Source organism: Sus scrofa, chromosome 16 (assembly GCF_000003025.6).
Source record: "Sus scrofa isolate TJ Tabasco breed Duroc chromosome 16, Sscrofa11.1, whole genome shotgun sequence".
Taxonomy (NCBI): domain Eukaryota; kingdom Metazoa; phylum Chordata; class Mammalia; order Artiodactyla; family Suidae; genus Sus; species Sus scrofa.
In genome coordinates, this window is record NC_010458.4 from 24,401,183 (window position 1) to 24,427,343 (window position 26,161).

Here is a 26,161-nt window from a genome sequence, read left to right on the forward strand (position 1 = left end):
TACCAAACAAAGCACAATTTTGGATTAAATTAATCTGTGATAGATACCTTTTTTTAGGTTAGGTAAGAAGAAGCACCATAAAGAAAAGGTTTATTAAGGGAAATTGCCTGATCATAGGTTCCACCAGGAAGCCAGTTTTTCCTGCTAAAATGATATGGTTTTGAAAAGGGGAAATTAGACCATCAGATCAGGTAGAATCGTGAACTGAGGAAAGAGGACCAGAACTGCCAACAGAGAAGTTAGTTAGACCCTTCCTGCAGTGCCTGGACAGAGCAGGCGTTCCCAGCGACACCTCACAGGAAGAGATGAAGTGACCTCAACCCAGTGTGACTGTAAAAAGCACAACTGTGCAGACAGAGGGGTGTAAACAGATGGTTCAATTCAATGAATGTTTGCCATCTCTATGACAATGACTATTCTTGTCATCACTATTTTTGGAAGAGTGCCTGGGGAGAAGAGAGGAGGGCCCCTGGGTCAAGAGACACCAGAGGAACATCAGATGATAAGTCAAGACCTAAAAGAAGACACAGAAGAGAGAATTAAGAGCCACAGAGAAGCTCCTACTAGAGGTATGACCTCAGGCAGGTCTTTTCCTCTTCCTTCTTTTCCTAAAAAAAAAAAAAAAAAAATTTTTTAGGAGTTCCTGCTGTGATGAAGTGGGTTAAGGATCTGGCCTTGCTGCAGCTGTGGTGTAGGTCTTAGCTGCAGCTTGAATTCTATCCCTGGCCCAGGAATGAAAAAGAGAAAAAAAATAGTCTTTTAATTTATACAAATGGTATAGTAACTATTTCTGGGAAGAGTTTTACAACAGGAAAAGTAAAATTTCACATTTCACTCCCTATTCCAACAGTGTTTATCTTTTTCTATGTATTTACTCATCTGTGTCTGCATGCATAGAAATATTGGCATAAAAACCTTAATATTACTGTATGTTGAGTGTCATATTGTATATAGTGGGCCTATCTCGTTCTCTGTAACTACGACAGGGTGCTTTGTGACTGGGATATTTCATGAGTTTGTTTAGTCCTTTATCCCTTGACTATTACAATGCAGCAATGAGCAGCCACCTACATGCTTCTCAGCATGGATGTGGCAGTAGTTTTCTAGACTACATGTGTTAGAGTAGAATTGCTGACATGATGGATTTGCACATTATATATTCACATAGGTTCTGTCAAATTGTCCTGCAGTGGAGCTTTGTCAATAAAGACTCTCTGAAGGCTTGTCTCCTCATAACTCCTCTACGGCTGGACATTTTTTTTTTTTTTTTTTTTTTTTTGCTTTTTAGGGCCACACCTGTGACATACTGAGGTTCCCAGGCTAGGGGTCGAACTGGAGCTGCAGCTGCTGGCCTACACCACAGCCACAGCAATGCAGTATCCGAGCCACATGGGCAACCTACACCACAGCTCACGGCAACGCTGGATCCTTTATCCACTGAGTGAGGCCAGGGATGGAACCTGTGTCCTCATGGATGCTAGTCAAATTCATTAACCACTGAGCCACAATGGGAACTCCCCACTGGACATTTTTAATCATTTTTTTTTCCAATTTTCACCTTTCTGAAGCTCAGTAAGATGACAAAAATCCTTCTTCATAGCGTTATGTTAATTACATTGATTAACAAAAGTGCCTTTCCCAAGTGCCTAGCTCACAGTAGATAATCCAAGAACCTTCATTCCCTTCCCTTACTATGCATTCCTTAGTGAAGGAAAATTTAATTAGGCATATTTGTATAATTTTCTTAAGGTGCTGATAAGCATTTGCAATTAGGAGCATCTCTTTAACCGGTGAATAAATCAATTTTTAATTTTTAACCCATACTCATTGTCTTTTTTTTTTTTTTTTTCTTTTCTTTTTGTGTCTGTGACCTACACCATAGCTCACGGCAATGCCAGATCCTTAACCCACTGAATGAGGCCAGGGATCAAACCTGCATCCTCATGGATACTAGCTGGGTTTGTTACTACTGAGCCACAAAGGGAACTTCCTCATTGTCTATTTTTGATTAAAGTGCCCTAGTGAGGAATATTTCTTCAGAGTTTAGTATTGCTAGAATATTATGTCCTGTATTATAACCCAATTTTCCTACTCCATTCTTTTTTCAGTTATTGCGAAACTTTTGTTTTTATTTTCATTGTGACATTGGCTTTCACTTGCACTTTTTCTTTAGTCTGAGGCAAATAGAGACGTATTTTTTTTTTTTTCTGCACTCGAAGTCCCTCGAACTTTGCACCACAGCAGCAACCCAAGCTACGAAAATGACAATACCAGACCCTTAATCTGCTGAGCCTCCAGGGAACTCCATAGAGGTGTATTTTAATGAAAATTAATGTAAATGTATGCTTACATTAATTTTTAGATTTTCACTAAAATGATAATTAAAAATTTTGTGTAGAAAATTTAAGAGACTGAGAAGGTCTGAGACTGTGATCAAACCCGAATCCTCATGGATACTTGTAGGGTTCTTAACCCACTGAACCATGATGGGAGCTCCTCAGCCTCATTCTTATTTGCCTACATTTTATGCTCCACACAGCAGTTGGCGAGAAGTCCCAACTGTAGACCAGATTGTGACACTCTTCGTAATGGCTCTAATTTCAATGGCATCTTATTACAAATTCTGAACTATGACCTTCTAGGACCCATGGATTTGGTCAACACCTACCGTTGTAGCCTCAGCTTGAACCACTCCCCCTTCACTTGGGGTATTCCAGCTAATTTCAGGTCTTTTTGTTTTTTTAACCACATCAAGCTGATTCCTGCCTAAGGAATTTACACTCACTGCTTTCTGCCCTGAAATTCTTCTCCCACATCACGGTACAGCTGGACCCTCTGGTCATTCATGACTCTGCTTCAATACTGTCTTCTCAGGGGGGTTCACTAACATCTCATTCAAAACAGTTTCACTTTGTCTGCCACTTCCTCAGTCACTCGATTGCATAACTGTTTTTATTTTATTCACAGCACTAAGAATTCTCTGAATTTGTTTATACATTTACTTTGTGTGTTATTTGCTTCTTCACGTAGGATATAAGGGACATGAAAGCAAAAATTGTACATACCATTCTTGGTGCTCTATTCCCAAGCATAAACACATGGTAGTCATTCACTAAATGTTTGTTGTTGCATGGATATATGAATAAATAAATGATCTTCTGCTAGAAAAAATATGAAATGTCAAACCCTCTTGGATCTTGACATTCTTAGAACAAAAGTAAAGATTAAACATAATAAAATTTATGATGTAATTTGTATTTGTCACTAATATTCACATTAAGGACTATCATTATTTTTAGCATGCAGTAGTGAAATTAATGTTACCAGGCACTAAACAGAAAGAATGACAGTCAAGTATAGGCATAAGTCATATAACTAGTAGAAAGAATAACTTTTTTTTTTTCCTATCTTAGGGCCGCACCTGTGACATACGGAAGTTCCCTGGCTAGGGGCCGAATCCAAGCTACAACTGCTGGTCTATGCCACAGCCACAGAAACTCGGGATCCAAGCTGTGTCTGTGACCTACACCACAGCTCATAGCAATGCTGGATTCCCCACCCACTGAGTGAGGCCAGGGATCGAACCCGCCTCCTCATGGGTACTAGTCAGATTCATTTCCGTTGCACCACAACAGGAACTCCCAAGAATAACATTTAATATCAGACTTGGAATTGGAATAAGAAGTCATCCAGTGGAAAAATTCACTGAGTCTAAATATAGTTAATTTTAAAATCACTGACTTGACGAACAAAGGAAATCTTTGGCCATAAGAGAGCAAATCCAGTCAGGAGTATAGGTCAAAGACTAAGGATCCCGGGTAGATAAAAATTGGCTGGTCAAAATTCATGTAGAAAGGTCAGCCAGGAAGGAGAAAAGAGTCCAAGAAAGCCAGCCAGTGTGGAGTTTCAGTCAAAACCATGTGTTTTGGAGTCAGTCAGACTTGGAGTCAAATCCCTTTGCCCTTTCATGTGATTGCCATTGACTGGTCATTGTTACTTGGTTGCAGTGTGCCTATAAATATGTAATAGTTAATAGTTATTATATAACATGTGGACAGCACAGCAAGACAGTGCTGGCAGCCTGGTAAGAAACTGTCTGTAAAACGGCGATATTAGATGCAGATAATATGATGTAGATTTTGCAGCCATAAAAAAAGTAGTAATCCTGGAGTTTTAGCAGGATGAAACCAGAGGGAAAGGATTAAGAGCTTGGTAATCCCATTTTGGGCTTTCTGTAGGTGCCAGGAATTCACCACAAGCAACATAAAATGGACACCAACTCAAAATTATCGTTAGGAGCTAGGAGCCATAAGAAGCTATGCCCACCTAAAGTCTCCAGCTTGGTTTCTTCTGATGTGCTTTGCTGAAACTGTATTACTTATGCTTGATTTGGTAAACTTTGACATCTGCAATTTGTGCTCACAGGGCTCGTTTTGACCATTACTTCCAATGCAGTCTTTTGCAGGACTGCATCAAAGATGCACACGTAGATTGCTGATAACACCTCGTCGAAGGGCCTACTGCTACTTTAGAAGATAAGAATTACACTTAAAGAAACCCCAGTAAGTTAGAGAGATCGAATCAGAATCACACGAAACAGGAGTGTGACTCAGTGGAACGAATCCAACCAGGAACCATGAGGTTATGGGTTCAATCCCTGGCCTTGCTCAGTGGGTTAAGGATCTGGCGTTGCCATGAGCTATGGTGTGTTGTAGGTCACAGACAAGGCTTGGATCTGGCATTGCTGTGGCTGTGGTGTAGGCCAGCAGCTGTAGCTCTGATTAGACCCTATCCTGGGAACCTCCATATGTCTCGGGTGTGGTCCTAAAAAAAAAAGAATAACATTACACAGAAAAAAAGCACAAATTAATTACGTAGTGACCAAAAAGTTAGTGCATGATGGGAAAAAATTAAGTATGTAAAGCAATCATATAAAACTTTTAGGGTACCCTTATTTTACCATAGATGAAATAGTAATAAATTATACAGATAGCTATTTTAAAACTTAAAATATTTAACGTTTTAGATATTTCAACTGAAATATGACACCTAGCTCCAAAAAGAAATCACCTTTTAAGGTCTTATTAAGTTGTCAGAATTTATTCAGAAATTGAGTATAAGGCTGATTACTGTATTCAGATCTAACGCAGTAGTTTTTAAAATTTAAGAATCCCTTAGGTGCATATTTAGTAAACAGGTTCTGGAGATTCTGATTCTGATTCAGATGATCTTGGATGGGGCTCAGAGGTCTGCCCTCTTGCCTAGAAGCTCAGGGAGTTCTGATGCATGTAGACCTCGGACCATACTTTGAGAAACATTAATTTGGCTTTCTTCTCCCTTAAAGAAATAGTGAAACTCAAGCTAATGTTGGTGCTACTGATCTGGTAAAAGGTTTAGATTAAGGTATAAAGAGATATTTTAAGTAGATTCTTTTTTTTTTTTTTTTTTTGTCTCTTTACTATTTCTTGGGCCGCTTCCGTGGCATATGGAGGTTCCCAGGCTAGGGGTCGAATCAGAGCTGTAGCTGCCAGCCTACGCCAGAGCCACAGCAACGCGGGATCTGAGCCGCGTCTGCAACCTACACCACAGCTCACGGCAATGCCGGATGGTTAACCCACTGAGCAAGGGCAGGGATCGAACCCACAACCTCATGGTTCTGTCGGATTCGCCAACCACTGTGCCACAACGGGAACTCCCTTAGGTAGATTCTTTAAAAGAATGAATAAGGAGTTCCTGTTGTGGCTCAGTGGAAATGAAATCTGACCAGTATCCATGAGGACGTGGGTTCTATCCCTGGCCTTGCTCAGTGGGTTAAGGATCCAGGGTTGTGTGGTGTAGGTCTTAGATATGGCTCAGATCCGGCGTTGCTGTGGCTGTGGTGTAGGCCAGCGGCTACAGCTCCGATTTGACCCCTAGCCTGGGAACCTCCATATGCCACGAGTGAGGCCCTAAAAAGCAAAAACAAAGAAACACACAAATAACAACTACAAAAAAAGAAAGTCATTGTGCTACTAGGGTGTGCAACTGGTGGCCTGAAGTGCAGTATTATCACAGCCTCTCTTTCTTCTGTCTTAAAGCACAGCTTGTTTATTTTTGACTTTCAGTAACATCGTATTGGCTACAAACTGATGCTTTCAGTTTGCACTTCATTTTCTCAGAGTGAGAAAGTTTTTTCTGGTTGTTTCTTGTCCTTTCTGTAAGAACCAACACTCACATGACCCAACCATAGTTGAAGTAAGAGAAGCAGGTGATTATGAAACGGGAAAGGCCTCATTAAGATGACACCATGCTACCTCTTTTCTAATTAGATGGATGGGGAAGTGAACAAGTCAGGGTAGGGATGATAGAGGCAGTGGGGGAGATCAGAAGATGACTTTAGGAGATGGCAGATGAAAAAGACAAGAGAAAAGAAGACAAAGCAACCAGGATCCTTAACATACAGTTTGTAGAATACTAACCACCAGTTTTGTCTCCAGAAAGGGAAAAGAACCAGACAAAGTGGGTTCACCAAGATGGGGGTTAGGAGGGGCAGGAAAGAATCCCTTTTGACAACCTACCCTATACCTCTTGTGGAGTAAACAGCTAAGGAATTAGAGTCTCTGCTCCCAAAGACAACCGTAAAAGTCTACGACTGGAATTCCTTGAAAATTTATTGTTTCTGTGCCTTTCACGTAGTTTGGCATAAAAATTCTTGTTGATTTTTTTTTTTTTTTGTCTTTTTTGCTATTTCTTGGGCCGCTCCTGCGGCATATGGAGGTTCCCAGGCTAGGGGTTGAATCGGAGCTGTAGCCACCGGCCTACGCCAGAGCCACAGCAACGCGGGATCCGAGCCGCGTCTGCAACCTACACCACAGCTCACGGCAATGCCGGATCATTAACCCACTGAGCAAGGGCAGGGACCGAACCCGCAACCTCCTGGTTCCTACTCAGATTCGTTAACCACTGCGCCACGACGGGAACTCCTCTTGTTGATTCTTTATGAAGCCATCTTCTTACTTCTGCATAAGACTTTCAAGTACAGAATGAAATAATCAGATAACCTTAGGGATGACATAGCAACGGATAACTCTTAAAAGTGTCCTCCACTCTGATCAAAGATAAGAAATTTGAGGTCCAGGAAAGTTTAGCAATTCATGAAAGGATGCAAAGCTTAAAATCATGAGATCTTAGTTCTAGGGGCCTATTTTTCCTTATCCAAGTCTTTTGTTCTTTCTACTATTTCAGGAAACCAAAAATATCTTTCTTTCTCTTTCTCTTGCTCACTTATTTTTGCTCAACATCTTCCTTTTGAAAGTTTTTTCAGTATCTCAATGGTGAAATAATAAAAAAATGTACATATTACTGTCCAAGATGAAAGCAGCACTAAGGAGATAGAAGGCAAAACTCCAAATCAGTAATTACTAGATTAAAAGCAAAAAATATAGGCAGAGCTCTCCCCCTACCCCTGAATCAGTTTTCTGAGTCGTTTTTTTTTTTTTTTTTTTTGTGAAAGCGAGGACCTTAGAAATTCCCCAAAGTCATGGGTATATGTTTGCATGCTCACGTGTGTGTGCATGTGTGCGCTGTATGCTGAGATGATTTGGGCACGAGCAGAACTGATAACTAACTTCTGGGAATGGTTGACAGTCAGACCCCTGAGCTGGAGGGAGGAAGAGAGGGTGTAGGGTGGCAAGAGAGAAGAGAGTGGAGGTTTACCCAGGCAAACTCTGTTTTGGCTACTTATTTTCATTATGAAGAATCCAAGACAACATCAAACAAGGAGGTCCCAGTGGATGCTGCTAGGGAATATATCAACAGCAACTGAGACATCTACTAAACAGGGTTGGGAGAAGACCCCAAGTAATGGATGTCCCTGACATTAGCAATGAACTGGATTGAGTGAGTTGAAATGCTTCTGAGATGAGAATGTCTCACATGGTCTGGAGTGTGGATGTATGATGGTTGGAACTAGTGACAGGCTTCTTTTGACCTCATCGGGAAAAACCCCTACCTTCTCCTGGAGACAAAAATAGAAGAAAAACAAAAGTTGCCATGAGAGTATGTGGAATCACTACTCTATAATTTCATAATGAGCTCAATTATTAGTGTGCCTTTTACAGGTTTCCTGTACATAAAGAGGTTTTAAACTGTAGGCTGACTGCCCGGTGCTCTTCTTGGCCACTCCTGATAGGATGCTGGGCAGAGAGGAAGCTCAGGGTGCATCTGCACCAGAGTCCAAATGGGGATGGGAAATATCAGCTTCCAAGGAAACATCTGGAATTGGGGATGGGGTGCAGGAGGAGGGGTTGATTTTGGCTGTTTCAATGGCTAGTGAGTGCTACTGGGTGTTCAGTGGCTGGAGGTCAAGGGGCTAAAATTCCTTGATAAGGATTCAAGACAGTTTTACTCGAGGAGGAATAGTGTATCCCAGATGGCTGATGGTACGCAGAAAACTGAAGAGCTCACTTTATACACCCAGGGTGTTAAGTGCTCCAGAGGCAGGTGCCGAGCCCAGAGCAGCCCCCTCTAAATACAGCAATGTAGAATCCTTCCCATGGAGCACATTCTGCTGCTCTCCTGGGACGTCCTCACAGTTGTCCTCTTTTATTCAGAAAATCCCGGGAGTTCCCCTTATGACTCAGCAGTAACAAACCTGACTAGTAACCAGGAGGATGCAGGTTTGATCCCTAGCCTCACTGCGAGGGCTAAGGATCCAGTGTTGCCGTGAGCTGTGGTGTAGGTCACAGACATGGCTCAGATCTGGCGTTGCTGTGGCTGTGGTGTAGGCTGAAGCTGCAACTCCAAGTCCACCCCTAGCCTGGGAATTTCCATATGCTGCAGGTGTGGCCCTAAAAGGCCAAAACCAAACCAAAACAAAACCCAAGTCATCTTTATATCCACCTAAGAATGGCATGATTTTAAAGCCACGCTGCTGCTACTAGACTCCCCCAAATCAGCAACAATAAATCTATACTTTCAAAAAACCAAGCACATGATAACTCGCCACTCTGGATGATCATATGATTGATTAGTCTTTCTTTGGCATCAGCGATGAGGAGCAGCTTTACTTTGAATGTGCCAAGCTTTGAAAAGATAAACACTGTTTATCTCTCAAGACAGTCATAAATGGTAGGGACAAGAAACAAAGCTGGAAACGTTAGAATTTTTCAGAAATGAGGCTTTTTGCTAAAGCTAAAACTAAAATAAAAGTAGCAACACAACCTCCTGATTTTCTGATTCAAATCATTTCATGCGCCACTCATCAGGTCTTTCTTCCCAAGCCCACTTTAATTGAGACGGTGCAGGCAGTGACGAGTGCACCAGTAAAACCACGGCGAGGTTTCACCTTGAGAGACAGGAGCAAAAACAGGAAGGTAAGAGGTCAGCCTAATTTCCAGAGACAGGGTGGTTACAATTTCAATTAGGCATCAGGCACCCATGGGAGGAAGGAAGTTATCCTACTTCGCATGGACCCTGTCTCAGGAACCCTAGCCCTGGCAACACTGGAAGGTCACTTTTTGACAGTTGTTATTATTTCAGGCCCTTCATGGCCCACACCTCCTATTGCAATCCCATCCTGAATTTAGTAGCATGACACAGTGGGCTGCAAGCTAGAGCCTAGATGCCTGTCCGGTTTCTTGAGGGCTGTGACTAACCTATGAAGTGTGTTGTTGTTATTGCTGTTTTCTTACCACCATGCCCCTGCTATCCAGACAGGTCTCCCTTTCCTGGGAGAATTAACAACCAGCGGAGGTCTGGCACCCACCTATTCCTTTAATTTCACAGATTTCCAGAGCTGGAACATACCATAGGAGTGATCCAGTTCAACCCTTTCCTTTTGGAAAGGAGAAGGTGGTCAAAGGAATTCCTTGTCCAAGAAAACCCGAAGTTAATAGAATTGGGCCCAGAATGGAACTCTTGACATTAAACCCAACTTCATGGTTAATAACTGCAGGTTGATTCCTGTCATGGCAACTTATGGTGCTGGAACGGCGGGTGGTCATAGTACCAGGGACTCAATCATCATCCTGTCATTTAGAATGCAAATCAATCATTCAGAATGCGAAACGACTTTTTTTTTCCCCCAGTCAGTTTTGGAAACTTTGCAATTGTTTTTACTTCCAGCTTTTGAACCTCAAATTTTATATATAAAATTGAGGACTTGCCACCCAAGTCCCCGAACGCTCTTCATCGCCTCTCTCTGGTCCTTGAGGCTGTGTGTGCCCATTGCGTGCACTCTGAGATAAGGCAGCTTACAGCTCTGGCTCTGAACAACAAAGCTGCTGAAGCTGTTAGAAGCTGCAAGAATACCCACTTCCTACTTTACGGGTAACATATCTTTGCAAAGTTGGTCTCAGCTTCCCCACCTCAAGCAAATGAAGATTGAGAACAATGACCTCAAATTCCCTTTTATAATTTTCTTAAAAATCTCATGAAATCCCTTATTTTAGAAGACACGTCATCTCATGGAGCACACAGAAAATTTTCTGAGTTTGACAATCTTCTTAGCTCTGATTCTTAGTGGATTGAAAGACAGAGACGTTTGTAAGTCATTTCCCACAGAAATGGAGGCTAAATGCTTATTTCCATACTAGTTAACAAGAGTCTTTTCAGCCCATGCTAGTAACAAACAACCTTTGTAGGCTGCTTTACTATGTGCCAGGCACTTATGTTCTAAGAGCTCTGATTTTGGAAATATTGGTGCCATTCCTCAAAAATCTTAGGAGGTAGGTAGCATTACTGATCTCATTTGCAGGTGAGGAAACATGCAAATTATTATTGTTATTTGCATTACCCACCCAATGGCGAGAGCAACCGGGGGTCAGAGCTGGGCATCACACCCATACAGCCTGGCTCCAGCCATGGCATCACTCCCCATGGTGTGACTGAAGGGCAGCCTTGGTTCAGATTCCTGTGGGGGAGCAAGACATAGAGTAGGGGAAAAAAAAAAAAAAAGGATGTGAGCTGCTTTTCCTTTTCTAAGGGACAGAGAACAGTACAGGGGGCTTGTCTCTTCAGTACTTCCCTGTACTTCTGGCACAGCCACTCTGCGTTAGACAAAAATCCACTTTGCTCCCTGCCCTGCCAGCTCTCTCTTCTCTCCAGACATCTGCACATGCTCCTCTCTCTCTCCCAGCCCCCTCTACTTTTCCGTCTTAGGCCTGCTTGGCACTCCTTTCTGGGGGCTCTGCTTGGGGGTCAGTTCCAATAGGAAGCCTCCCCCTCGAATTCGCAAGTCTCACAGTCTCCAGTAGCCTGTGCCCTCCTTTCCTTAGCACTTGTTGAGGGTAGTATATGTGTCCATGACTTGTCTGAGTACAAGGCAAGCTTCAGGAGAAAAGAGATATATGTCTTGTTTCCTGTGTTTTCCTTTTTGGCCACCTCGAGGCATATGGAGTTCCTGGGTCAGGGATCAGGTCCAAACCCCAGGTGCAACCTATGCCACAGCTGTGGCAACACTGGATCCTTAACCCACTGTGCTGGGCTGGGGATCGAACCTGCATCCCAGTGCTCCAGAGATGCCAAGGATACTGTTGCGCCACAGGGGGAGCTCTACATGTCTCCTTTTTATTCAGTCTCTAGGGTCTAGAACATGCTTGGGATTAAATAACTATTTGTTGCTGTCCACACTGTTCCATTCCCCAGTGATTCGCCATGTTCAAAATAATTATCCCCCACCTACGATTTCTTTCTTTCTTGTGCATAAACAAGAAAATAATACCAGACCCTATCACGCTGCTGGGGTAAAGGAGTATGTTTCTACTCAAGCTTTGCCTCTCCTGCCCTGTTCCATTTTCATGTGCCTTATCATTCCTCCTGGGCCCTCCACAACTGCTTACTTCCTATTCTGATCCTCCAGTCCTTAGGTGTGCGAGGCAATCCCAGGCAGCAATGCTGTGATGAATGTATGCAGGATGGGTGTTGACTAAGACTCTTGGGGAAGTCCCTATCGTGACCCTGACCAGTCCCAGGAAGACTATGTGGCCAGAATTCTCCTTACCGCTAAGGTTATCTGGCCAGATATTCTTGCCCTTTAGGAGCAGAACACTTGAGGGATGAAAACAGAGATGCCATAGCAACAGATGCTATTGCTGCTGCCGGCTCCATGAAGAGGCACATGGTGGCAGGCATTACCCGTTGAATGCTGGTCTCCTTAAAACTGAGTGCAGCTGAGGCAGAAGGCAACTCAGGAGACACCATCTACTTTCTACCTCTCCTGACTCTACTATGATTGTGCTATATTACGGGTGATAAACCCTCTCACTGAAGCTGTTTTATAAGCCAAGCTATAGTATTCTACCTTTCCAAATTTTAGTAGTTATTTCATCAGGATAAATCTAAGAGTTTTGGAATAGAGTTTTAGATATTGTCTTGCTCAGTTACTCATTCATTCAACCAATGCTTGCCAAGCACATAGATACAAACTCATTTTGCTGGGTGTGAGGGGACTTGAGCATGAGCAGGGCATAGTCCTTTCATGGAACTCATAGTACGCAATAGTTGAGGCACAGAAGTAGCTAGCACCAAATAGAATGTAACTGGTGCAATCTTGTTGGTGATATTAACTCAGTTTTAGAGATGTAGCTGAGGTACCAGCTGATTATTAGACCAGCGCTGTTCAGCAGAATGTTCTGGAATGATGGAAATGTTTACTGGCTGTGCTGTCTTACATCACTAGCCATAGGTGGCTACTGAGCATTTAAAATGTGGCTAGTGCAACTGAGGAACTGAATTTTAAGTTGTATTTGATGAAACTTAAACTGCTCCTGTGGCTAGTAGCCACTGCATTGGACAGGGCAGATCTAGGTAACAGTCCATCAGACAGAAAGGTAAGCACTCAGAAAAGCACTGGATCCCAAGAGGCAGTCTGAAATGTCAACATGAAGAGAAAGAACCGAAGCTCCCATGAGGTTCCAGACCCTTGCAATTATGTGATGCCTTGGACTCCTCGAGACGAACACATTCAAAATAAAAATCACGGTCTCCTCACACAGCTAATCCATTGTTTACTAGCTTAGATATCTCTCAGATCCACTCTTTTTTTCCATCTCTACTGCCACCTCTCCAGTCCCAGCTCCTGTCTGGATCACTGCCGTGGTCTCCTACCTCTTTGTACTGTTTCTAGAATAATCCTTCCCGAACATCTAATTAACCAGTTCACCCTCATATTTAGGCAAAAGTTCCAAGTCCTTAAAATGGCTTATAAGGTTTGACCCCTGCCTACCTCCCTGGTCCCATCTTTTACTGCTTTTATTCCTCTCTCTCCATGGTAACTTTGCTAACCTTCTTATCCTTCATTAAACAATGGTGGTATAAATGGACTGTAGGTGGCATGTACAGATGCTGTTCGTGTGTGTGTGTGTGTGTGTGTGTGTGTGTGTGTGTGTGTGTGGTTAAAAATTTGAGGAAGCTTTCAGAGGCACTGTGGGGGTGCCTCTAAGCAGTAAAAATAAATGCTTTTATTTGGGTCTGTATTATCTCTGTTTAATACAAATTTTAATTAAATAGAAGACTTTCAAGTCATAGACATCATTTTAACTAGGCTAGTGTGACCTATGCAGGTACAAAATGGGAAAAGTAAATTTATTTTAGTGCCATCACATTCCTTGCTAACTAGTTCATTACAGACCCAAAGCAAGGTGAAACGAGGAGCCATAATTTAAGATCTTTGAAGGTCAGAGTACCTAGCCATGTAGGTGATGTGAAATATTTGGTAAGTTAAAATGCCCAGCTGAAGGGAGAGGAGGGCATAAGAGAAGGCTTTCTTCACAACACTTCTTTCTCTACAATAGTGGGCGCCTCAGTCAGACACACTTGTGTGCTGTTGTTTCTTTCCTATTTGTTGTTATTGTTATTAACTTCTTTAGATGTTTCAGGAGAATTTCGTTATCCTCAAACGCTGTTCAGGGCAGAATTATCTTCTTAAACAAAAGAAAATAAGCGGCAGGTAGTCCTAGCTCTAAGCAAATGTGAGTTGACAAAGTTCATCTTCAAAGGTCTCCATGTCTCCTATTTAGATCTGTTTCTTTTTAGGTACTCTCAAACTGTGGTTCCCAAAGTGGTTGCATCCAAGGGGTCTTTAATCACAACTGAAAACAAGCATATGTATGCATTTGACCTGTTAGGACCTATCCTAAGAGGACTTGCCTCTTTCAGGAAGATTGCCTACAATTCCTAGCATGATGGAAGAGTGAATGTTATCCAGAAGTCTTCTATGATTCTATGCAAGCTAACTGCCAAATGCCAGCTCTAGTAGCACTTCAGGCCAGCCCAGCGTCTATGACAAGGTTGTGTGGCGTGGTTGACAAACTGCCTGGTTTACCAGTTGTCCCTTTCCTCGAACGCTACTTTCCCATTCCTACTCTGTCCAGGCCTTCTCTAAGGAAAATAAACTTCTAACACTGCTCAAAACAAGCTGGATTTACTTTATAACATACTTTGCTAGTTAAAATTTAACTGATTTGAGTTAAATTTTTTCTATTGTCAATGTGCAAAAGAATCTCCTGGGCAATTATTAAAAAAGGAGATACCTTGGCTCTAAAGCCAGAAGTTCTGATTCAGGGAGCCGTGGCTATGGTATTGGAATTGTGGGAGGCAGTGATCTTGAGTCTTCTAAAGTGCCTAAGCCCCTTCTGATGGAGATGGCCCACAGGTTGTGCTGGGAGAAACACTGCCTTGAGAAATAATGGGTAAAAACAAAATTTTACAACAGTTGTCAAGTGAGATATTTTGAGAATGTGAAAATTTACTTCATCTACTGGCAGACCCAGTCCCATTTAGCAACTTAGAAGAAAACTCAGTTTTCAATGACTGGAGAAAACAGAGTAATGTATTAAAAACGGATTTGCTAAGCTAATTTTGTGACCATACCAGAAAATGTGATTATTCATAAACCTATCGAAAGCTGATAGCTGCCAAAATGCTGAGGCGAGTTATAACTTAACAAACAGAGCAATAAAGTCTCAAACATTTTGCAATTCCATCCTTGGAACAGAATGACAAAAAGTTAAAATAACAAACAATTCAAGTATTTCAACCAGAAGCAAGTTTGATGAGTTTGCTTTCATAAGGAGGTATACTTATCTTAATAAAATCAGTAATGTTGCTGCAACTATTTTAAGTTACTAAAAGGTGAAAATTTGAAAACAAAAGTTAAAGGGGTTATTTTGGTGAGTATGAATGTGAACATCTTAAACTATTGGGTAGTATAATTAATTCAAATCTCTCTTGTTCACTCAGACTACACAAAGATTAATTTCTTGCCTTTTCAAGAAAATTACCAAAGAATTTTCATATTGGATGATGCGTCCACTCTAGGAAAAGACTAATTTCACTGCAGAATGTGCTATCAAATAGGTTACTGCTATTGAAAATTGGCTTTTACTTAAGTATTCTTTGTTGAATCAAGATGCTGAAGTAACTTCCATCAGTTTGCTGGTGTGACTATAAAAAGTCTCTTCAGTAATGTCCATGGTTTCTGATGGTTCACCCTCTGCCCCCAAATTTATTTAATAGTGTTATGGGGAGATACTGACTCAACATACGTATTGAATCAGTGTTCTCTTAAAAATCAGAGATGATGCACAACCTATTCTGACCTGGTTATAAAATCTCATAGAAATTCTGTTTCATTTATCAAAGATTAATTAATCTCTATCCCATGGATATCTTTCAAATCAATTTATAGTCTCCCCCTCACTGAATGGAAAGCAGTTTGATTAAGAACATTTTTGATCTTTGCTCTAGTTAACCTTGATTCTGACTTACATGCTGTTAGCATTTATACCTTAAGTCTGGAATCTAAGTACAAATCCTTTTGTAGAGCCTACGTAACTTTTAAAATTCCAAATAATGACTTATGTGTCCCTTTGAGGCACTCAAACACATTTCTCAAAGCTCTTTCTTTAGATCTTATAAGTCCTTATACATTAGGAAGATTTCTCATTATATGTAAACATTTTTTTCCTTAAAACATAATTCAAGTAGTGAAAAGTCCATATAAACAATATCTTCTTTAGGATGGTTGTCATTAATTATTACCGGGGACAAACTCTACACTGATACAAACGCACTATCAATACATGAGGATGGTTGAATTTTTCACTGTTTTTTACATTGCATAAATCCAAAATTTTCAATGATTCTTTTAAGATAACCCATTAAGTACTTTTTTTTTTCTTTCTGGTATTGACATTTACAACAGTTAAATGCCTTACTGATGTTTTATCCCTTAGATATATGATTTAAAGTTCCCAATCAGGGTGGATGGTTGACTACATGCCCAACCAAGCTCTGCTCACCCCACATCTCTAGAAATAATGGAAAAGATAGCGTTGAAAACAAACAAACCATAAACACACTAGAAAACAAGGAATTAAATCCACAATGAACCAGAAGCCATGAGGAAGCCCCAAAAAAGAGATTTGAAAAAAAGATATACTAAAAGAAGAAACAGGAACCCAAATAGTGCACAAGAGAGAGGGCTACAGGAGTTCCCATTGTGGCTCAGCGGTAATGAACCCGACTAGTATCCATGAGGATGCATGTTCTATCCTTGGCCCCGCTCAGTGGGTTAAGGATCCCGTGTTGCCATGAGCTGTGCTGTAGGTCGCAGGTGCAGCTTGGACCTGGCATTGCTGTGGCTATGGTGTAGGCCAGCAGCTATAGCTCTGATTAGACCCCTAGCCTGAGAACTTCCTTATGCCTCAGGTGCGCACCCCCCCCCAAAAAAAAAGAGAGTGAGAAAGAGGGCTCTAAAAGAGTGGGCCCCCATTCAGAGTGCTCTACACTCAAAAGACAGAGCACACTGGGGGTGGGGGGGCGGGAACGGGGCCTGGGGAGTGCTTGGCGGGAATGAAGCGAGGAATCCTGGGAACAATGACTCTGCCTCTGGGTGGGAGAAGTGGAGCCGTGCTCTGGGGCTGCAGTGTCTAAGAGGGAAGGGGTCTCATGCGGAAGACCTGGTGAAGATTAGCCATCAGGGCCCTGCCCCACAGCACTCCGTCACTCTCTTCATCCACTGAACTCTGTCTTGGCTCACAAGCCGGCTGCATAAACAGAAATGGCAAATAGTCTAATAGAAGCTTCACCGCCCACAAGCACACAAAGAGAAAATCTCCAAGCATTCAGGAAAAGTCAGCTCTCACAAAGGAGGGCTCTGGAGTGAACACAGAGTAGAACAACTACTTACACCAAGAGAGAATCAAGAGGTCCAAGTGGATGCTGTGAAAATGAAAATCTTGTATGTTGTGTTAAAACAAAATAAAATATGATTTAAAGTCTGCAACGACTGTTGGAAATTCTTCCTAGGACGGATTCATACCTGAGGCAACAGCTGATGGTTACCATCGATTTCTCAACTATTTTTTCAGTGGAGTCTTCATGTGAACATTATCTCCATTGCCCCTTTAGTAAATGTGGTTAAATGGCTGATAAGGATTTGAGTCTTCAGGATATACCAGGAACTTTTGAAGTACATTGTATACATTTAATCCACAGGATAACCCTGTGAGAAAACAGACTCTTTTTTTTTTTTTTTTTGTCTTTTTGCCTTTTCTAGGGCCACTTCTGCAGCATATGGAGGTTCCCAGGCTAGGGGTCTAATCGGAGCTGTAGCTGCCGGCCTATGCCAGAGCCACAGCAACTCGGGATCCGATCCGAGTCTGCAACCTACACCACAGCTCACGGCAACGCCGGATCCTTAACCCACTGAGAAAGGCCAGGGATCAAACCTGCAACCTCATGGTTCCTAGTCAGATTTGTTAACCACTGAGCCACGACAGGAACTCCAGAAAACAGACTTTTTATCACCATTAACAGATGAGAAAACCAAGGCCTGGAGAGGCTAAGAACCTTCCTTTGGGCCCATAGTAAGCCTCTGAGCTTGCGCTAGACCCCGAGTCTCTCCAGCAACAAAGCAACTTTTCTGAACTCTGTGATGAAAAACAACTGTGTAAACGCCTGCATTTTTCAAAACAACAACAGCAAAAAATGCTCCTGTCTTTAGAACAGATCTCACTTCTCATAAATTACCAAGGGTTCAGAGAGCTTTCTGCAAGCTCTATCAACTTCACAGCGAGATTAAAAAGAAAGTTTCCAGTTTACGAAAATTCAGCGACAAGCTTGAAAAAAAAAATCTCTGTCTTTATCCATGCCACATCCACCCTCTCCTTTTCTCATCAGATGCATAATGCAGCAATCTGTCTGCGGCATCAGAACCTGAGAGAGCTTTTCTCCAAACTCATCTCGCTTTGAACATCAACCAAACAGCATCAAAGAAGAAAGTCACCCTCTATCTTAGGATAAATGCCCAGTTTTCTTTTGCATTGGCCTAATTTCTCTAAAATAGTATATGAACATAGGTCTATTTTGAAGATTAGAGACTTAATTCAGTAGAAACTTAAAATACTTCACTGTTAACAGAAAAAGATGAGGCGTTCCCATCATGGCGCAGTGGAAACGGATCTGGCCAGGAACCATGAGGTTGCAGGTTCGATCCCTAGCCTTGCTCAGTAGGTTAAGGATTTGGCATTGCCATGAGCTGTGGTATAGGTTTCAGATGTGGCTTGGATCCGATGTTGCTGTGGCTGTGGCTCCAATCAGATCCCTAGCCTGGGAATCTCCATATGCCACAGGTGTGGCCCTAAAAAGCGAAAAGAAAAAGAAAAAAGAAAAAGATGAATGTTGTTATCTAGGGATGAGTTATATAGGTAGCGAGGTAACTAGGCCAGTACAGTTGCGCTTGGGTACTGATAAGTTTCAGAGCCTAGAAACACTCTGCTCAGCCCTTCGCCTTGCTGGTCAGTTTCAGTGGAGGGGACCCTCCATCTCCAAGCATGGAGTCCTCCCAAGGGAATAAGCACGGTCACCCTGGGCAGGACTGTGGGCTCCCCTGTCATTCTGGCCTCCATCAATAATAGTGGCAGTTCTGCACAGCACTGTAAATCAACTACACTTTAATTTTAAAAAATTAAAAAATATACTGGCAGTTCTTACAGAGAAACACAACTGTTCAGATTTTCCAAGTCAATTTATCTCATTTTCTTTGCAAATATCACCAATAGTGTTAAATATGTTTTTTTTTTTTTTCCTTGTCTTTTGTGTTTTTAGGGCCGCATCCATAGCATGTGGAGGTTCCCAGGCTAGGGGCTGAATCAGAGCTGTAGCCGCTGGCCACAGCCACGCAACACCAGATCTGAGCTGCGTCTTCGACCTACACCACAGCTCACCGCAACATCGGATCCTTAACCCACTGAGCAAGGCCAGGGATTGAACCCGCCTCCTCATGGATACTAGTCAGGTTTGATACTAGTCAGCCATGAGGAGAACTCTTAAACATGGTTATGAATTTAAAGAATAGTAACTGTATGTGCTATGTGAAACATGAGCAAAACTGAAGGCCACTGCAGGGCAAAAGGGGAGAGATGAGAACAGAAAGGAACAGAGAATAGAAAAAAGGAAGAAAGGAAAGAGAGGTCGAGAGTGGTGAGCATCCTTGATAACAGATGTTCGGGGGGGGCAGGGTGGGAGGTGGGGGAGGCACTGCACTCATTCAGGCTGAAGGGCAAGTCAGCTGGGGTGTACGATTTAGCTAGCAACTTTCAAAATAGACTAGTTAGCCGAAGCCATCTGAAGACCCCTCAGTAACCCCTGATGTCTTTTTAATCCAGCAACGAACAGGTTAATGCCTGACATAGCAAAAGACTTTCAGGACTCTGGTGCCAGCCACCCAGATGTTAGATATTTGAATAGCACCTTTGCACTTTCCCTGGCTAAGCAAATTTTTAAGATCAGCCAAGGACACTACTTGTTTGCTTAAATGGATCATTCACTCATTTCCATGTTTTGATGTAATCACTAACTTCTAGTATCCTGTCTCTGTGTTCGGCTTTTTTTTCATTTTCAGGAAAATATCTCTGACTTAGAAGTCCTTCCTCCCTCAGCCCATCATCCCCTTTACTCTTCCTCCTCCTCCACTCCTCCAGAGTGCACATAAAGTGCAGTACTTTTTCTCCTCTCTCTCTTTTTTACATTTTAAAATTAATGTGTAGTTAATTTAATTTATAAGGCTGTGCCAATTTCTGTTGTACAGCAAAGTTTGCCAGTCATACCTATATATACATGTTATCAGAAGAGTATTTCTTTTTCTTTTTCTTTTTTTTTTTTGTCTTTAGTCTTTTGTCTTTTGTCGTTTTTAGGGCTGCACCTGCAGCATATGGAGTTTCCCAGGCTAGGGGTCTAATTGTAGCTGTTGCTTCCAACCTACGCCACAGCCACAGCCACAGCAACGCAGGATCTGAGCCGAGTCTGTGACCTATACCACAGCTCACAGCACGCTGGGTCCTTAACCCATTGAGTGGGGCCAAGGATCAAACCCAAGTCCTCATGGATAGTAGTTGGTTTTGTTACCACTGAACCACCACGGGAACTCCACTGGGGGCATTTTTAAGCAATTTGAAGTTCGACACCTTTGAAGGGCTAAGTTACTTTGATGTTCTCTCGCTCCTTCTGAATATATGAATATATACAATGTAATATATATACACTGTTGATCAGAATAGCTATCCATGTAGGTCATCTTTCTCTTTAGAGACCCTTCAGTGTCACAATGATCAGGAAGACGTGTAAAGGGACACTGGTTTGCATGGCTGTCTTGGTAATATCTCAATTCTGGCAAGAATCTGAAAACGTGCAAATCCCATATTTATAGAAAAAAGCCGCTTTCCTGCAATCTTATTTTTAAAGAATCTCTGGTTATTAGGCATTGAAAATAAATAAGAGGATAAAACAAACTGACTATTGCAGCAATTTGGAACAATTCAGTTCCCGTACTTCTATCAGGATTGCTGGGCTCTCCCAGATATATTCAATTCACTAGCAGTTTGTTTCTAGTAATAAAATACAACCACTTCCATTTCTTGGCCATCCTGTCCCACAAACTCCTTCCAAAAAGAGATGGTGAAGATGCCTTTGAATAAGAAAACTACTTTTTTTTTTTTTTTTTTTTTTTTGTCTTTTTAAGGGCGCACCCACAGCACGTGGAGTTTCCCAGGCTAGGGGTCGAAACAGAACTGTAGCTGCCAGCCTACACCACAACCATAGCAATGGCGGGATCTGAGCTGTGTCTGCGACCTACACCACAGTCCACGGCAACGCCAGATCCTTAACCCACTGAGCGAGGCCAGGGTCCAAACCCGTAACATCATGGTTCCTAGTCGGGTTCATTAACCACTGAGCCAAGACGGGAACTTCTAAGAAAACTATTTATGTGCAAGGGAGACACTAGCTGAATTCAAGGGTTTGGGTTAGAGACAATTGAATTTTTCTGATTAAGAAAAGGGAAAGAGTGTTCTCATTTTTCTTTGCTATTGAGAAGGGGAGGTCAAAGAAGTGGGGAAAAAAAAGGTGAGCCACAGAGAAGGGGACAGGAGCCTGAGTTGCAAAAGGTCTTGCTGCTTTTGAAAAACGGTGGTTGCCAATGTTCTGTTTTATGTTTCCAGGCTCAATGCAACGTGAACTCCTGTCTTTACACACCCTCAGGGAAGTCTGTCACTCACGCACACAAACGCTTTTGGTGAGTGGTTTGCAATGAAAACTAAGGAAAAGCACCAGGTCTTGTTTGGGTGACAGCAGTACGGCACAGGGTTAGGGAGGCAGTTGCTAAACTGATGCAAGTTAGAAGCTGGAAGCCGGAAGTGGCCTTGGAAATTCAAGCCACATGGTTACTCATTGATCTTCTGTGGGGACCATTAAATTGGTCCATGAAACAGGGTCTGGTGTTTGGAATGAACTTTATCCAGCTTTTAAGGAGCATACTAGCAGCTTGTTTTATTTCCCACCCTAGCTTTTCTGTTTTAAAATCATGTTGCATGTGTAATTAGCCATGTTTTCTCAGTAGATCAGAATTTAGCAACCTCTTTGATCCTCAGACCTCCATAAAGCTCAGCATTTTCCTGAGGGTTTTATGCACTTCACTGTCTCCAAAGAAAAGCGATGCATGGTGATGGTGTGCAGGGATGGGAAAGAGCAGGATTTTTAAACAAGAATCATAGCTTAGAAGATGAGAAAGAAGAAAAAGATGAGAAAGAAGAAACCAAGATGGGGGGGGGGACTTTGGGTTGGGGGGGGGGGGACTGTCATTTGCAAGTGTGAGAGCACAGGAATGGTTGTGTCCCTCCACAGTTTATATGAAACCTAGTCTCTAATGTGATGGTGTTGGGAGGCAGAGCCTTTGGGAGGTGAATAGGTCATAAGGGTGGACCGCTCATGAATGGGATTCACGCCCTAATAAAAGAGACCCCAGAGAGCTTCCTCCCCTTTCTGCCATGTGAGAACACAATGAGAAGATACCATCTGAGTCAGGAAGTGGGCTCTCACCTGACACTGACTCTATCGGTGCCTGGATCTCAGAGTTGCCATCCTCCAGAACTGTGGCAGATAAATTTCTGTTGCTTCTAAGTCCCTAGTCTATGGTATTTTTGTGATAGAAGCCTGAACTGAGATACTACTTCACTTCATAACAGTTCACCCAAACAGAAAAGTCCATTAGATAATCATCCAGAGTTAGTGGAGAAGGCAGAAGTTCCTAACTGGTAGATAGAGATCTAGCAGAAAGCAGAGATAGAGAAATCTTATCTGGTCGCACACTCCTCAGCCAGAGCACAATTCATTTCTCCTTATGAGCACAAAGAACTCAAGCCTTCAGAGAAATCAAAGACAGCCTCTTAAAGACTGAGGTTTCCTGCTTGTTCAACTGTTCATATCAGGTCTAGAAAACTCTCTTTAGAGTAACACGAATGACTGAAAGGTATTTTTTTATACACTTTGCTTTATCCTCTTTCCATATAAAACAGCTTTTGGAAAAATTGGCTGAGGAGCTAGCCAAGGCTATATGTGTGTGTGAGTATGAGTTTGAGTGTGTGTGTGTGTGTGTGTGTGTGTGTGTAGCTTTCTTGCCCAAACTAGATGAACCAGAAGCCAGAGATTGGAGAGACAACAGAGAGATGCAGGGATTCTGGAGAAGCTGCAGTCCAGATCCTCAGTAACAGAGTGTATGATGTACCTCAACTTCATTAAGGTGACGATTTGGAAGAGAAATTTGGAGCCACTGTAGTAGGATTTTAAAATAAACCACCAGGAGGGACTCTTTGGGACATTAATCGAGGTGTCTTTTTCCAAATACTCAAACACACTTTGAATATCTGTGATATTTATCTGCCTTGCCATTTTTTGGGGGGAGGGAGCAGATTTTTAGCTGCCTGGTTACATTAATCCTATCCCCACACAGGCTGCTTTTGAAAATCAGATATGAGCTATCTTATTGCTCTGAGAATTATAAGAAAGTCAAGAAAAGAGAGTGGTATATCACCATGTAGCACAGGGAACTAAACTCCATATCCTGTGATAAACCATAATGGAAAAGAATATATATACACATATATGTGTAACTGAATCACTCTGTTGTACAGCAGAAATTAACACAATATTGCACATCAACTATACTTCAATACACACACAGAGGGAGAAGTGTTATGTGGCAGAACCTTTCCTGTGCCCTCTTTATGTCAACAGACCTACAGCTGCCCCTGGAGAAACACCAGCTCTTTGCCAGGAGCCTGCTGCTGGCTGAGAAAGCAGTTGGGTGCAGGAGCACAGCTGCAGAGAGAGGCAGACTGTTGTGACAAAACTGAACAGCTGATTCTACAAAGTGAGTTCTTACTTTGGGGAAAGAAAAACCTCACATGCGTTTCTGTTCAGATTTTTTTTTTTTTTCTACAACCAGATGGCTCATCTTCAGTTACTTTTTCCTGATAGTATCTTTCGCTATTGGCTGTTCTCAATGTTTTTTCTGCCTTGGCCATGCCAGAGAAAATGAAGTATAATCTTTTTTCTTTAGAGGCAATTTAAACGGAAGAGAAACATGTTTCTTGTCTACATGTCTATTAGGGGTTACATAGCAGTTAAATTCTCGAACTATGGACTTTTCTTTTTTTTTTCCCTCTTCCTTGTTTCTTATACACCGGAAAAACAGTCTACTACTCTAGATGGTTCTCTGGGCTTTAGAACCATGCCACAGCTATCATGATTGTGATTTCTCTAAGAGGATAGGAAATTTCCAGATATTTTCGTAAAGCCAGGTAGCTAAATTTCTGCTCTTGAGGCATAATTTTGTTCTAACAATTGGAGTTGTTCTTGTGTTGTAAAACTTAATTTCATTTTGTTTTGAGAAAAAAATATGTACCCAAAGAGGCACTTTTTGCATTTGAATTTGTCATATGTAGAAATAGTTGCCATCGGCAGAAAGAAGGAAGCTTCAATGGCAAGTGCCTATTCTAGAATTCCAATTCTTGGAGTGTCCATTGTGGCTCAGTGGTTAACGAATCCGACTAGGAACCATGAGGTTGCGGGTTTGATCCCTGGCCTTGCTCAGTGGGTTAAGGATCTGCCACTGCCGTGAGCTGTGGTGTAGGTCGCAGACGCGGCTTGGACCCCACGTGGCTGTGGCTGTTGCTGTGGCATAGGCTGGAAGCTGTATCTCCAATTAGACCCCTAGCCTGGGAACTTCCACATGCCTTGGGTGCGGCTCCAAAAAGACAAAAAAAAAAAAAAAAAAAAAAAAGAATAGAATTCCAATTCTTTAAAAAAAGGTTCAATTTGGCTTGGCTTGGAAATTATTTTAGCAGAGTCTATGAAACATGGCATCTCCTGCCCAGGAACTTGACCAAATTATAACATGTACATTTGCCCTAATCTTCTTATCTAGTGCTTTTTTTAAAAAAACTTTTTATGTGAAGTACAACTGAAAGTAAATCAGGAAAAGCTTTTAGGTTTGTGAATAGTAGACTCATACGCATTTGTATTTGACTCTTAGTTGTCACTTTCTTTTTCATCTCCTTTCTTTCTCAAGTAAATTGCAATTTCATTTTAATGTTTTGACCTCTATGGGTTGCATGCCAATTTTTCTCCAGTTTTATTGATATGTAATTGACATACAGCACTGTATAAGTTTAAGGAGTACAATACAATAATCTGACTTACGTGCATCATGAAAAGATTACCAAGAAAGGTTTAATGAACACCCATCATTTCAATATAGATATAACAATAAAGAAATAGAAAAAAAAATTTTCCTTATACCTTAGGATTTACTCTCCTAATAATTTTGCATACCTATTTTAAAATTAAATAATTTTGATCACATTTGTTATATACTAAGTCATCTCATAAGCATTTCATATTTTATTTAAGTCAGTCATTGTAAAACAAAATATTCATTTAAGTTATGCATAAAGTAGCCACATCTTCTTTGATCTAGCACATGTGTATTGAATGTTGATATAATGCCTGTTGATTGGGCAATATTTCTATATTTTCCTCTTAAGTGCCTTAAAAATATACCAACTTCTACCTCTTGATCATAGGAAGAGTTATTATACCAGGATAAATCATGGCGTGTTGCTCCAAATTGCAAAGGTTTTATAGAAATTTCTCTTTTCATAACTAAGAAAAGCAATAATCTATCTTACAGGTATAGCGAATGATATTATAAGGAAATTTCTTCCTGTAAATTAAATGATAAGTATGGAATATTGTGTCAAAAATAACATTAAAAGTCTAGCTGGTACGTGAACAGTTAAGAAAGAATTCTGAAGGCCAGATTGTGTGCCCAGCAAGGAACTGGGAACCTCAATAGGCTGGAGGACTTTTCAGGGACAAAATGACTTAGGCCCTGAAGAAGGGGCATCTGCCTTCCCCAGGGGTCAGCCTGGTGGTCCTCTCCTTTTCCTGGCTCATTCTCCTCTCCTAGTCGAAGTATAAACTGACTGGTTGTTAAAGACTGAAACTACGATTGCTCTCAGGGATTTGCAGGTGGGTGGAGGTCAGATGCTGTCAACAGTCTGAGTGAAGCTCCCATCAGGTAGCTGGAGCTCCTCCTCCCCCCTTCTCGATTGTGTCTGAAGACTCCTCATAATAGGAGTAGGGGAGGGGATAGCGAGGGGTCATGTGTCCATGACCAGGGAGCACAATCCAGAGAGTACGAAACAAGGCTGTCAGTGGGCACTCCAGAGTCTCCACCATCTTGCCACCCTCCTTGCGACTCCTGGGTTATATTCAATATTCAGCTGGTATCAAATGATGAAGGGGGTACTTACAGAATGTCCTTCTTCTAACTGACAAAATA

General features: G+C 41.8%; 1 protein-coding gene across 4 annotated transcripts in view; it reads right to left on the minus strand.

Annotated features, from left to right (window-relative positions):
• FYB (FYN binding protein) overlaps positions 1-26,161 on the minus strand; it is a 175,230-nt gene that overhangs the window by 68,644 nt on the left and 80,425 nt on the right. The window lies entirely within an intron of this gene.